Source organism: Podarcis cretensis, assembly GCF_951804945.1.
Source record: "Podarcis cretensis genome assembly, chromosome: 1".
Taxonomy (NCBI): Eukaryota; Metazoa; Chordata; class Lepidosauria; order Squamata; family Lacertidae; genus Podarcis; species Podarcis cretensis.
Window position 1 is genome coordinate 109,988,347 of NC_137170.1, and position 13,438 is coordinate 110,001,784.

General features: G+C 41.8%; 1 protein-coding gene across 3 annotated transcripts in view; it reads left to right on the plus strand.

Moving 5' to 3' along the window:
- The window catches only part of PSMD14 (proteasome 26S subunit, non-ATPase 14), a 62,951-nt gene that overhangs the window by 30,404 nt on the left and 19,109 nt on the right, over nt 1–13,438 (plus strand). The window lies entirely within an intron of this gene.

The window sequence follows — 13,438 nt, forward strand, 5'->3', positions numbered from 1 at the left end:
GAAGGGACAGTAGAGACAATGCGTTTCTGATATGTAAGGAGAGAGCATTCTAAAGGGTAGGTACCATCACATTGAATTGTCCAATTCCTACATTGTGCAGAGTGGACCTTCTGATAAGATGGCATCTGAAGGAGACCCTTTCCTGCAGAGTACAGTGATCAGTTGGGTATATAAGGGGTGAGGCAATCTTCAGGTATCCTATCTTGAGCTGAATAAGGCATTCAGCACCAGTACCAGCACCTTGAACCTATCCCGGTAGCTAATTGACAGCCAGTGCAAGCCTTTTAGCGGCTGCGTAACATGGTGGTCAGATTCTGAACCCAGTGAGCAGTCGAGATGCTGCATTTTGTTGATAGGTAACATCTCTTGTTAAAAATGACACCCTAAGGCTATAATCTTAAATTAGAAATTTATATGAAATATATGAAGTGAAATTAGAAAGCGGGTCCCATTGAAACTGCACAGTTTTTCTGAGTAAATGTGTTTAGAGTCAGATTAGCAGCTTGCCTGTGATGTAAGCATTTGCGATTTGCTATTATAGCTGGGACTTTATTTAAGGGTTTTTCTGAGTAACAATTGCTTACGTACATTTGTAAGGAGCCTTGCTCTTTTAAATTGAGGCAGAGCTCAATTTTTAAAAAGAAATAAATGAGTTCAAAGCCTGGCGACATAAATAATCTGCCCTATTAGATTGAGCTGGATTCGATCTTTCATGGATAGAAATAACACTCTTGCTTTATAGAGCAGGAACACAACACTTTGTGTGTTCCAAACATTTCAGAATAAAAACTTTCCCCAAAGACTTTGCAGCCATTCACGTTTTAGGGTAAGTTTGCAGATGAATGATTATGTGAAATCATTATGAAAAGAGATTAACTTGCAAAGCATATTGGGTTATAGTTTGTCCTTTGTTGAAATCTCTTTTGTTCTTGTTTGGTTCTTTCTTTTTTTTATTTCTTTCTAGCCCCATATGCCATTTTCCTATTTCCTGCCTCATGACAGCAGGGAGCAGCTCTATTATCACCTTCACAGAGCTGTCTGCAAATGTGAGAGGCAATTCGATTTTGCTCAGCCACAGGGAGAGTGGATTAGAAAAACTTCAGAACATACAGAAATTGGCTAGTTGGTTACTGCTTTAAAATACTGCTGAGGTGTTTTGTTTGAGCATGCTTTTCTATTGTATTGCAGAATAGTCATTAAATTAATAGTATGTATGGCATTTATACAGTTTTATAAATATTTTAAGTATTTAAGTCTTGTGTTAATGGTTTTGGGATGGTAATTCAGGTGAGCAGCTAATATTGCTGCTGTAGTTGTGATGAGATGTCAACTTGCATGCGTATTATAACAACATAATAATTGCTGTTTGTTGTTAACTTTCATTTTGAAAAGCCAAGAATGTTGGTACAAGTGTGTTGATTTAACAAAACAAAAAGGAATTTAAAAAAAATATAAGACTCAAGCAAATATCTGAAGTGCAGGATATTATTCAGGCATATCTAGAGCTGAAATACTTTCAGAGATTCTGAGAAGGAGCACTTTGTGCATTGTTTTTGGTGCTAGTCTTCAATTTGCCTTCCAAGATCTCTCATTTGATATTTGGGACGCAGGTGGCGCTGTGGGTTAAAGCCTCAGCGCCTAGGGCTTGCCGATCGAAAGGTCGGCGGTTCGAATCCCTGCGGCGGGGTGCGCTCCCGCTGCTCGGTCCCAGCGCCTGCCAACCTAGCAGTTCGAAAGCACCTCCGGGTTCAAGTAGATAAATAGGGACCGCTTACCAGCGGGAAGGTAAACGGCGTTTCCGTGTGCGGCTCTGGCTCTGGCTCTGGCTCTGGCCAGAGCAGCGATGTCACGCTGGCCACGTGACCCGGAAGTGTCTCCGGACAGCGCTGGCCCCTGGCCTCTTAAGTGAGATGGGCGCACAACCCCAGAGTCTGTCAAGACTGGCCCGTACGGGCAGGGGTAACTTTACCTTTACCTATTGTACCATTGTTTTGCATTGTTTCAGAATATCTATAGCTTCCGTTATTACTTTAGCCCATTTAGTATCGCTTTCTGTAGTAAACATTGATAACATGTATAAAGAGTTACTTAGCTTGGTTCACCGCATGTTTAATCGGCAACTTTGGAATGAATAGAAGAGGAAGTAGAGTTTCTTAATTCTAATAAATAACTACATAGCCCTTGGACATGATAGGTCTGTTAATGAAACTTTCCAGTTCTGAAGCTTTCCTGGCTGCTGCTAGGCATTATGAAGCCTCTAAACTGTATCCACAGCCATTTCCTTTCTTCCGTTAAATATTTCACTTGTATCTATCTCTGCGTAGACCTGTAAGCCGCATCTCATCTTGCATTTGTTGTGGGATGGGATTGAGATGTAGGGGCCTGCAATGAATCAAGCACAGAGCATGATGTTGGAATAAGCTCTTGTACTCCTCCATACCACTTACTGGAAATTTTGGGAGGGTAGAATGGTGTTGCCTGATAGGGCTTCCTCAACCCTTCAAGAGGCCTGGATTCATTGGAAGATGGGGGAATTGATTCACAGGTATTCTCGCTGCCAAATCTCATAGGGAATTGCCAATATATTGCAGCAATTAGGAGAGAGGACTATCTCAAGTCTTCCTAGTTGCTAAGGTATGCATGAAAAAAAGAAAGTGGGATTAGTGCTCTACTCTTCCCGCACTCTGCTCCCCTTATTTTGTTGAGCTAAACTTGTAACTGATCAAACGTGTGTCCAGATAAATGACCTGCTGTGCACTAGTAGATCATTTAAAAATAGGAAGAACCAGAGTTAAAAACTCCAACATAACAGGCCAAAATCAGTTAGGGAAAATTAACTTCGTTGATTTCACCACATAAAATGGTTATCTGAGGTGGAATTAATATGTTTGTGAAGGGGCCATGGCTCGGTGGTAGAACATCTGCTTTGCATGCAGAAGGTGCCATATTCAATCCCTGACATCTCCAGGTGGGGCTGGGAAAGATTCTATCTGAAACCTTGGAGAGCCACTGCTGGTCAAGGTAGACAGTGCTGAGTGACCTGGACCAGTGGCCTGACTCTGTTTAAGGCAGCTACTTCTTATCTGCTTATCCACTCTGATGTAAGGAAGAGATTGATGGAGATGAAGCTTCATTTTATCTCTCTGTAGAAACTATTGTATTCATCCCAGGCCATAGCGAATCCACCTCCTAAGCAGTAGCTAATAGATGTATTTGTTGGAAGCAAGCAATCTGCCAAAGAATAACTGCACCTACCTATGATGTAACACGATGACAAAATGACACAATGAGTGTAAAACCCCATACGGGGGGTGCTTGCCACAAGTTCAGGTGCCCCATTAACCTCAGTCTGCCATATCATTTTCTGTATGTTCTCTTTTCCACCCCAGCAGCTACTCTCACTTTAGAATCTGTAGTTCCTTTGTTCTTGGTTTGTTGTGAATTATTATAAAGAGAGAAAATTGGATACATTTGAAAGTGCTTGTGCATGGCGAGGTATAGTAAGTAAAATTACAACATTCTTTTTGCAAATTGATGCTGGCTCCCCTCCCCTTGTTTTTCATAGGGTACTTTGGAGAGGTGAGCACCATGAGACCAGTTTCCCCCCCCCCCAGAGCATCTTATTTGCTTAAACCTCACATATATTTTTCCACACAATATGAGGCATCACATCTTTACTGTTCTTTTTATTTTACTATTTTACTGTTCTTTCTTTCTTCCTGCAGTTTTTATCTTCAGCTTGCTTTGTTCATTTGTGAGACTTTTTTATTTAAAAAAAAGATACTGTATTAGGTGTCCTATTTCGTCAAAGAACCCAAAGGGATCAATTTTTAAATCATTTTTTTAATGTGCACATTAAAACAACAACAAAAACTGAAACCCCAATGAAATATTGAGATTGAACATCCCCATTCTTCCTTTCAATCACCAAATGTACACTAGTAGTAAAAACCCCAGCTTGAGCATGTTAGCTCACTGACAGAAAGTGCAGTGCTTTCATTCAGGACCGGTGGCACATGGTCTCATCAGTCTGCCCCACTTACCCAACCTAGCAGGTGCATTCTGCACTAGCTGCTGTCTCCAGACCATCCACAAGTGCATTACAGTAGTCCAAGCAGAAGGTCACCGGAATGTGGACAGTTGAGGCCAGACTATTCTAGTCCAGGAACTGCTGTAGCTGGCGAACCAGCCTAAGCTAGGCATAAGCACTCCTAGCCCCAGAAGCCGCTTGAGACTCAAGTGATAGATTAGAATTTAGGAGTACTCCTAGGCTTGGATATGTTTTTTTTCAGGGGGAGTGAAACCCCACCCCAGAAGAGATCATCCACCTAATTCCCAGGCATAGGAACCTCCCACCCACACTGACCCTGTCTTACCAGGATTCAGCTTTAGGTTTACTCACCCCCATCCAGCTTTCAGACCCCGGTCCAACACTTGCATAGCCATTCCTGATTCAGATGCAGTGGAGAGAGAGAGCTGTATGCCATCATCATTACTGAATAGCAAGAGAAGGAATAGACCCTTGCAAAAGACCACAGCTCAAAAGCCACAGAGCCAAGCAACAGTCTGCCAGTATTACTTTCTAATAAGGGCCCTACGAATAGGAGCAGAACCATCCTAATACAGCATCTCCAGTACCTCCCCCCCCCAAGTAATACTAGAAGGTAAAAGGTAAAGGTACCCCTGCCCATACGGGCCAGTCTTGACAGACTCTGGGGTTGTGCGCCCATCTCACTTAAGAGGCCAGGGGCCAGCGCTGTCCGGAGACACTTCCGGGTCACGTGGCCAGCGTGACATCGCTGCTCTGGCGAGCCAGAGCCGCACACGGAAACGCCGTTTACCTTCCCGCTGGTAAGCGGTCCCTATTTATCTACTTGCACCCGGAGGTGCTTTCGAACTGCTAGGTTGGCAGGCGCTGGGACTGAGCAGCGGGAGCGCATCCCGCCGCAGGGATTCGAACCGCCGACCTTTCGATCGGCAAGCCCTAGGCGCTGAGGCTTTAACCCACAGCGCCACCTGCGTCCCATACTAGAAGGTCAGTGGTGTCAAAAGCTGCTGAGAAGTCAAGGAGAATTAACAGTTGCCCTGCGCTGCCTCTCTCTATAGAGATCATGAGTCAGGTCAACCAAGGCTGTTTTGGTTATAAAACTTGGCCTGAAACCTGCAGTGGCATTGTGATCACCTGTGACTTGTAACTGCCCACGTCATCCTTGCAGGTTCCCTTGGCCAGAGTGTGTGCTTACAAGTGACCATGTAAATAGTGGTTATCTGTTGTGCTCAGAGTGCAACCACCTGTATGCAAAGGGGTTGGATCACTTGTAGACAGCAAATAATAATAATAATAGTAATAATAATTAATAATAATAATAATAATACTTATACCCCGCCCAACTGGCTGGGTTTCCCCACCCACTGGGCAGCTCCCAACAGAATATTAAACAGAATAAAACATCAAACGTTAAAAACTTCCCTAAACAGGGCTGCCTTTAGATGTCTTCTAAAAGTCAGATAGTTGTTTATTTACTTGACATCTGATGGGAGAGCATTGCACAGGGTGGACGCCACCACCAAGAAGGCCCTCTGCCTGGTTCCCTGTAACTTTGCTTCTCGCAGTGAGGGAACCACCAGAAGGCCCTTGGTGATGGACCTCAGTGTCCGGGCTGAACGATGGGGGTGGGAGGCGCTCCTTAGGTATACTGGACGGAGGCCGTTTACGATTTACGATTACAATATCTTAATTGTCATTGTCCCTTGCGGAACAAAGGGTTTTAAGGTCAGCACCAACACTTTGAATTGTAGAAGCATACTGGGAGCCGATGTAGGTCTTTCAGGACCAGTGTTATATGGTCTTGGTGGCCACTCCCCATCACCAGTCTAGCTGCTGCATTCTGCATTGGTTGCAGTTTCCGGGTCACCTTCAAAGGTAGCCCCACGTAGAGCGCATTGCAGTAGTCCAAGCGGGAGATAACTAGAGCATGCACCACTCTGGCAAGACAGTCTGCAGGCAGGTAGGGTCTCAGCCTGCATACCAGATGGAGCTGGTAGACAGCTGCCCTGGACACAGAAGGGATTGATCCACTTGTAGATAGCTTCAACCTTCACTCCGAAACACCTCACCATCTATTACTCAGTGAACCTTTCTATCCACAACTGGGTCATCCCATTCAGAACCCAAATGCAATCCAGACTCACCCTGGTCTACCTTTACCTTCTATTGTTAAGGGGGTCTTTATCACATGGCAGGGGACCAGACTCCCATGTAACACCCCCCCCCCAGTGCCTCCCCTTCAGAATTACCCCACTAGACTGGCCCATTCCTTTCTTTATTTGTCCCAACCCAGATAGCAGTTGCTGGGAACTAGGACCAGGTAGTTCCCCCCCGACAGACTTTTCTTTTTATTTCAAGCAGTCCAGGCAGCAATGGCTGCTTTGGGGGAGCAGAGATGGGTGTCGCTTGCAGCTGCCTCTTATTTGATCCCCACATGCTCCCTGCTGTCCCCTTCTCCTGCATTTTCAGAATGTTGGCCCCATATACATGATGCTGATACTGCACTTTGGGCCTTGATCCACTTAGCTATAGAGGTAATTGTACAAGACATAGAGAGGGGTGAGGGAAAGACTTAATGGGATGGCAACATACAGAGAAACATTCTTGTGCTGTCGTAGGAAATGACACCTCCTTTTTTTCATCCAAGTGCCAACTCATGGGCGAACCATGATTGAAAGCTGAATATGGGTGAGCCCTCCGAATCAAAATCCTGAGCTGAAGAACTAACAATGGCTGGCAAATCTTGTACTCTGTGGGAGGTTTGGACTCCCACCATAAATAGTTCCCTCCTCCGGTTGGTTGTCATGGAGTGATTTTGGTTCTGCATCTACTGCTAGCGCTGGCCAGGTATTCTTACAATGAGTTCCATCTGTTGAAAGGGCTGTGTCCTTGTGAGCTAGATAGGACCCGGCCACTGCAATCCATTCTGCCTTCAGTTTGTACAGATGGGGCAGCCCACCTCTTGCTTGGCAAGGCGACTAGGTGCACTTTATGTCACTGCTACAAAATTTGCATTGGTTCCCTAAATGTTGCCATAGCAAAAGTCAGAGGGCAGATTCTAGTTTCAGAAAGCCATGAGCAATGTGCTGTAGAAGCAAGAGCCCTTCCTCACAATTCCCGCCCTCCTCCCTGGCATCAACCTTAGAGTGCCTTCAAAACTCTGCCATCTTTGTGCCAAGTTCCAGTTGCAAAGGATGCGCAGGTAAGTGATCTTGTTTGCTGTTCCCTGGTTATGGAACTGACTGTCCCCCTGGAGACTTCCTGTAATCCAGTGGCTGAGGATCTTCCAGAAGTAGCTTAAGGTTGTCTTTTGATGGCTACAGTTCAGTCAGAGGGGTAAGCATTATCAGCTTCACTGTTATTTCTTGTAGCAGAACATAATTTATAGCAGTGTTTGCCACAGTGCAGTAAGTTGTTCCTGTCTGGAGGCAGGGAAGAAGCAATAGTGGGTTTAGGAAAGTAGCCTTTCCAGGGGGCCTGTACCAAGGCTTGAAGAGCTGCAGACAGTTTTGCCTGAAAGCAGCCATCGTGGGTCGCCACTGTGCACTCTGAACCATTCAACTAGTGCTGCCCCCTCTTTTATTTTTGCGTTTTGTGCTCCCCCCCACTGCTTCCTCTTTCTCACTGTTCCCTGCTAGTGGTTTCTGATCTTTTCAGTGCACTGTACCTGACCCTATAGTTCTTTTCTTTTGCTCTCAAATGATGCCGCAGGGCTATCTTTCCCCTATCTCACAGTACATTTGCTAATACTTCTAAATCCTGCTTTCCTGTCATATTTTGTGCTTTTTCAGGTTCTAGTTTTTAAGAGTTTTTGTTTGCTTGTTTGTTTGTTTGTTTGTTTGTTTGTTTGTTTGTTTAAAATTGTGTCTGCTATATTGTAGCATGCAATAAGTTTCTTCATGATGTAATTTGTTTTGGTGAGATTGTTGTAGATTCATCCACAGTGCTTTCCTGTATGTAAATTGCTTCACAGCTTAGGAGTGTTTACATGCAGAGTGTTAATCTATACACTGAATAGTGCCCTTTCTTAAGCATTTTATTCTTACCTGTCTTCTGTCTAACTGGCTTATTTGGACAAATACGGAGAGCTTAGTGAATTGGTTGAGAGAAATGCCAACAAAATCAAGAAAACTTAATGTTGATTTCTCTGGCCTTTCTGCATTACTGTGGGCTGTGTGACTGACACATTCAGATCTTCTGTAATGCAAGAAGATGACTTTGGCACAGATCTTTGGCTGCTTCTAAATGCAACTTCAGTTCTGTCAAGTTGACAACTTGGATCTGAAGCCTAACTCGTAAGCTCTCTTTTCAGTCATATCACAAATCCTCAACTCTAGTACTGACTCGTGTCTCGCTTTTCCCCACCCTCCATTATATTTCAGAGTGTTTTTAAGGAAGGAGTACAAAGCTTGCCAAAGACATTAGTCTTTGTAATATCAGCATGCTAGACTACCATCTTTGAGCAGTTATATAGATTGTATGCTTAAGGCACATTTCTGACATACATTAAAGCTAATTTCAGTAATACAGCAACTTACGTCTGAACATTTTTTTCTCTTAACCTCACAAATCTTAAACACATGAGTAGGTAAAGGTAAAATTAGCCCTTGGAAACACTTCCAGAAATGAGCAGTTGCTCTCACCAGATTGAGTGGTTTTAATGCCACTCTATTCTGCCATGGTCAGACCACACTTGGAGAACTGTGTCCAGTTCTGGGTGCCAGAGTTTAAGAAGGATGTTGACAAACTGGGACATGTGCTGCAGAGAAGGGCAACAAAGATGATCAAGGGATTGGAAGCAAAGCCTTATGAGGAATGGTTGAAGGATCTGGGTATGTTGAGCCTGGAAGAGAGGAGACAGAAGATATGATAGCCATCTTCAAATATCATAAGGGCTGCCACATGGAAGATGGAGCAAGCTTATTTTCTCAGGCTTAGGAGAGTAGGACCCAAACCAATGGATTCTGACTAAACATCAGGAAGAACTTTCTGACAGTAAGAGCTGTTCGGCAGTGGAATGGACTCCCTCAGGAGGTTGTGGACTCTCCTTCCTCGGAGGTTTTTAGGCAGAGGTTGGATGCCCATCTGTCATGGATGCTTTAGTTGAGATTCCTGTATTGCAGGGATTTGGACTAGATGACCCTCTAGGTCCCTTTCAACTCTACAATTCTATGATTCTGTGGCATAGAAGCTGATACAGGTTGTGATGCTAGTTCACTTTGCACATGAAACAATGTATATTGTGTGTGTGTGTGTGTGTGTGTGTGTGTATTGTGAAATACACATGCACAAGTGACGTAACCTAAATGTTAGCTTTGACGAGATATTCTCAGCTAGATTACTGTTTCTCCCAGAACTCCATTCAGGTGATCCATGGAAAGGTTTTGGAATCGTCAAGAATTTCTGACTCTAGCTCTGCACTTGATAGATTCTCTCCCCTGCCCCACAGATGATGGATAATCAAGACTGTTTTGATTAGGGCTGGATTATCGAACAGGCTAACAAGGCCCTAGCATGGACCTAAGATTTTCATAATATGGTGGTGGTGCAGCCTATTAATTTTTCCCTTTGAAAAATCAGTTAAAGTGGCCTTTCTCAGCATCCTGGCTTAGGGCCTGTGGTTTTCATAATATGGCATTGGTATTGATACTGATGCTGACACTGAAGAGATAAGCTCATTTTATTAAGTGGTCAGCAGAGACACTAGCAATTTTAAAGTCGTCCATAGAGGGGGAAAATTAGAACTGCTGGCTTACGCCTTGTTAGAAAGTGCCAACTTCACAAACCTTGTTTATGATAATAAACCTCAGACATGTACCAAGGGCATTTGCACAATTTACAGAACTACATCTAACAAGTGGCTTAATTCAAGTAATCAAACCATAGTTTGGAGGATCACGAATAAGCCATGGATTCACACATAGGCTCCTCACCCCATCCCATATGACGTGTGGCTTTCCCCCCCTGTTTAGTACAGTCCATATTTCTCCACGTTCTGAATATGCAAAGTTTGGGAATCAGTTTCAGAAATCTGTTGGCGTGTTTCTGATTCTCCTTTTGGAAGGCAAGCACTTATCAGTTAGCTAATTCAGACATTGTGACAAACTTTGGTTAGTGCTAAGTAGGTAATGGGGGAAACCATACGTGAGTAGACTGGGAAAAGGGGAAGGGAAGTCTTGTGTGATTAGGAGGGGAATGAGGAAGTGCATGCAACTGGGGCTCATTTATGTTCCTCCAAACAGTGATTCCATGGTTTGGTTGATCATCTTTGTAGTCTCAATGTGGGTTTCCTAAACTGACCATTAGTAGCAAATTGCATTCCAGTACCAGTTTTATCTTCTTTCCTGTTATCTTTTAACGTATGTATAATACACATCTAAGAATTTTTAAAGGTTCTTTTATTTCATCTTTTAGTATGTGAAGATGAGATGTGTGTTTGTCTTCTAGGAGCTGAAAAAGAAATACCTTACTTAACAAATGCAATTTTTGTATGCTGAATAGTTTTCTTTAATGCAGTGGTACTCAATTAGTGCTGTGCTTTAGATAAGACGGTAGTGCTAGCTTACTTAAATTCAAAGGGTTATTTCAGTTTATTTCCCTGCCCTAAACCAAAAAGTTCCAAGTAGACTTTTTGTTTAAAAGTATTAATTTTTAAATGCCTTTTACCATGGTGGATGTAGAATAATCCATCTATCTTCATTAAGGCAAATAGCCTTGAAACTTGCGGTTTTTCTGTTTGTGGCTTAGAGATGCATGCCTTTGCTTGTCAAGATAAATGTATTATTCTGTAGCTGTCTCCCCTCCCAGTATGGGTATTCAGGTTGCATAGTAGACCTGACCCAAAGCAAACAAATTCTCCAAGGATAAAGAAATAAAATGTGCATACTCCTAGGAATCTCTTTTCCAGAGCTAAAATTGACATTTTTATAAATAATTTCCATGTAGCAGACCTCAAACTCACAATCACAGCAATTCAGTGATATGCATTTGGCATGAGTCAGTTTCTGTTCTTAGTGCTTTTCATTGGAAATGGCATAAAAAGTAAGATTTCTCTGAATTTTTTATGCTGTGGGCTTACAGGGGACCAAAGATGTTCTTCAGTTGTGGTTGTCTGAGTGTGCATGGCAGCATAAATAACGAAATGGTCATAAACCTCAGCTGCGCTTCAAGGGTCATGTGTTCCATTTAATTTTTAAAGAATTTAGAAACCAACTAAGCAGTTGATAACAGGTCAGTTGCAGGTGATAAAAGAGATTTTAGATGGGACATTACTTCTTCTGCACCTAGCATAGCTACATTATATCCTTTGCAAAGAATTTCTTATGCATTATTATGTTTCTTCATAAAACTATGGCATGAACAATAGCTAGATGACTGAATTGCAACACAATACATTTTTGAAAGAGCTTCTGTATGTCGTAGGGTTTAGTGGGGGGTTGTTGGGTTTTTTGCTGGAAATATATGCCAGAAATAGCTTCTTTTCTGAGTAACTGAACTGAATTAACTGATTGCAGTTAATCACCTTAGATGTTAAATCTGTATTTGTAGCATGCCCTCCCCCTGAAATGTTGTTACCTCTGATTGTGTATAGATATTTTAAAAAGTTTTTTTATTTTTTAAAAAATACCTTCAAGTATATAAACACTTGTAAAAGCTATAATTCCACTGGAAGGTCTTGGATTCTTAAAAACACAACAATATATTAGAAAATAGATTTCAAAAAGTAGTAAAAATATTCCCTTTACTGGTCTATAATTAATCATACTGAAAGAACTTATTAGGATGATAGCTTGTTAAATGGATTATTTCATGATTTGGATAAAATGTGTTTAGATGGAAATTCAGTTGAATGCTAGATTTTGACAAAACAAGCAGTATCATGGACCTTTGATCAGAGGACAGCCGTTGATACAAATATGGAATGTAGCTGTTTTTCATACAATTTTAAAACCAACACAGATGTATACATAGGTACAGTTTTTAATTTGTATTGGCAGCTTCAAAATATTTATTATCTATTTCTAAACATTGCAATTACTAAACATGGTACTGAATTCCATGCATCCCACAAACTAATTATATTTGCAAGGTCAGAATGAATACACATATTCAGAAAAAAATATAAGGTTATATAAATGTGTCTTCTACTTGGCTGTTATATCACAGTTTGTTGATCTGGAGTATAATGTGTACAATTCACAAATTTGTCTGATAACAGAAAGTGGTGTGTGATTGTGTTTATTTTACTAACCAGTATATTCACAGCAATCACTTCCAAATATCTCTCCAGTAAAGATGTGTTAATTACAAAACAGACAAGGTCTTCTATTATATTAAAGCTACTAACAAGAAGACAGCAGGAATCACACATGTAAATAGCATCATCAACCCCTATTTTAGTCCTCTGTTTTGATCTGTGAGTTGCGCATAGACCAAAGGTGCTATTAAAGACTCACTGTATGAAATAGGCAGCATTATATGAACAAAATTTATTCAACAAGAAAACAGACCTTTAACATGAATTTAACAAGCCTGAGAAATTATAAACTATCATATGCTGCAGATTCATGCAGTGATAATAAACAAAAAAAAGGAAAGGAAGAGGTTTCCTTAAGCTAGCCAAACCGCTAATGGTTTTGTTATAAGCTGTCTACTGTTGAAGTGACCTCTGCAAAGTCTCAAGGCACTTGCACTAGGCAGGATTAAATCGTCCAGTTGGTGAAAAGAATTGCTGTATAGGACAACATGTAATAACAAAAAGCCACCTTGATCTGTATACTTTTTTTTCACTTTGCTGTTACACAGAGCTCTTTATTCCCCCTTCTTAGGGAGAGGTAATTGTCATGTAAGCCTTTAGGCTGCATTTTAATGCAATTATGCATTGTCATGGTCAGAAGAAATTTAGAGGTCTAAAGAACTCTCAAGTCCTTGCAAAAACGGAAGCGATATATCAATTTATTTCCTCTTGAATTGACCCTTGTGATATTGGCGTTCCAACTACTGTGTCCACAAAGTTTCCGCTGCTAAATTTAAGGTGACTGCACTGCTGTCACCGCATCACAATGAAATTCAAAGTACACAAACCTAAAGAAGGCTTGAGCTACTGCATATATCGCAAGTGCTCACCAGGGCTTTATCCCTGAATCTTACTGTAGCATAATTAACACCTCCTTCATCCACTGCTCATTAGTGCACTGGACATTAATGAGCCTATTTATTTTGATACGATTATCTAAAGAAGGGACTCGTTTGTTCTTGCTGCGCAAAAAAGCAATTATAAGATTGCATAGAAATCAAAATGTAGGGTGTGTTGCTGCATTTATGCTTTTTTATTGCATCCCAGATCTAATTTTAGGTTGCAGGTTGTTGAGCATGTTAGTTTTCCTTAAG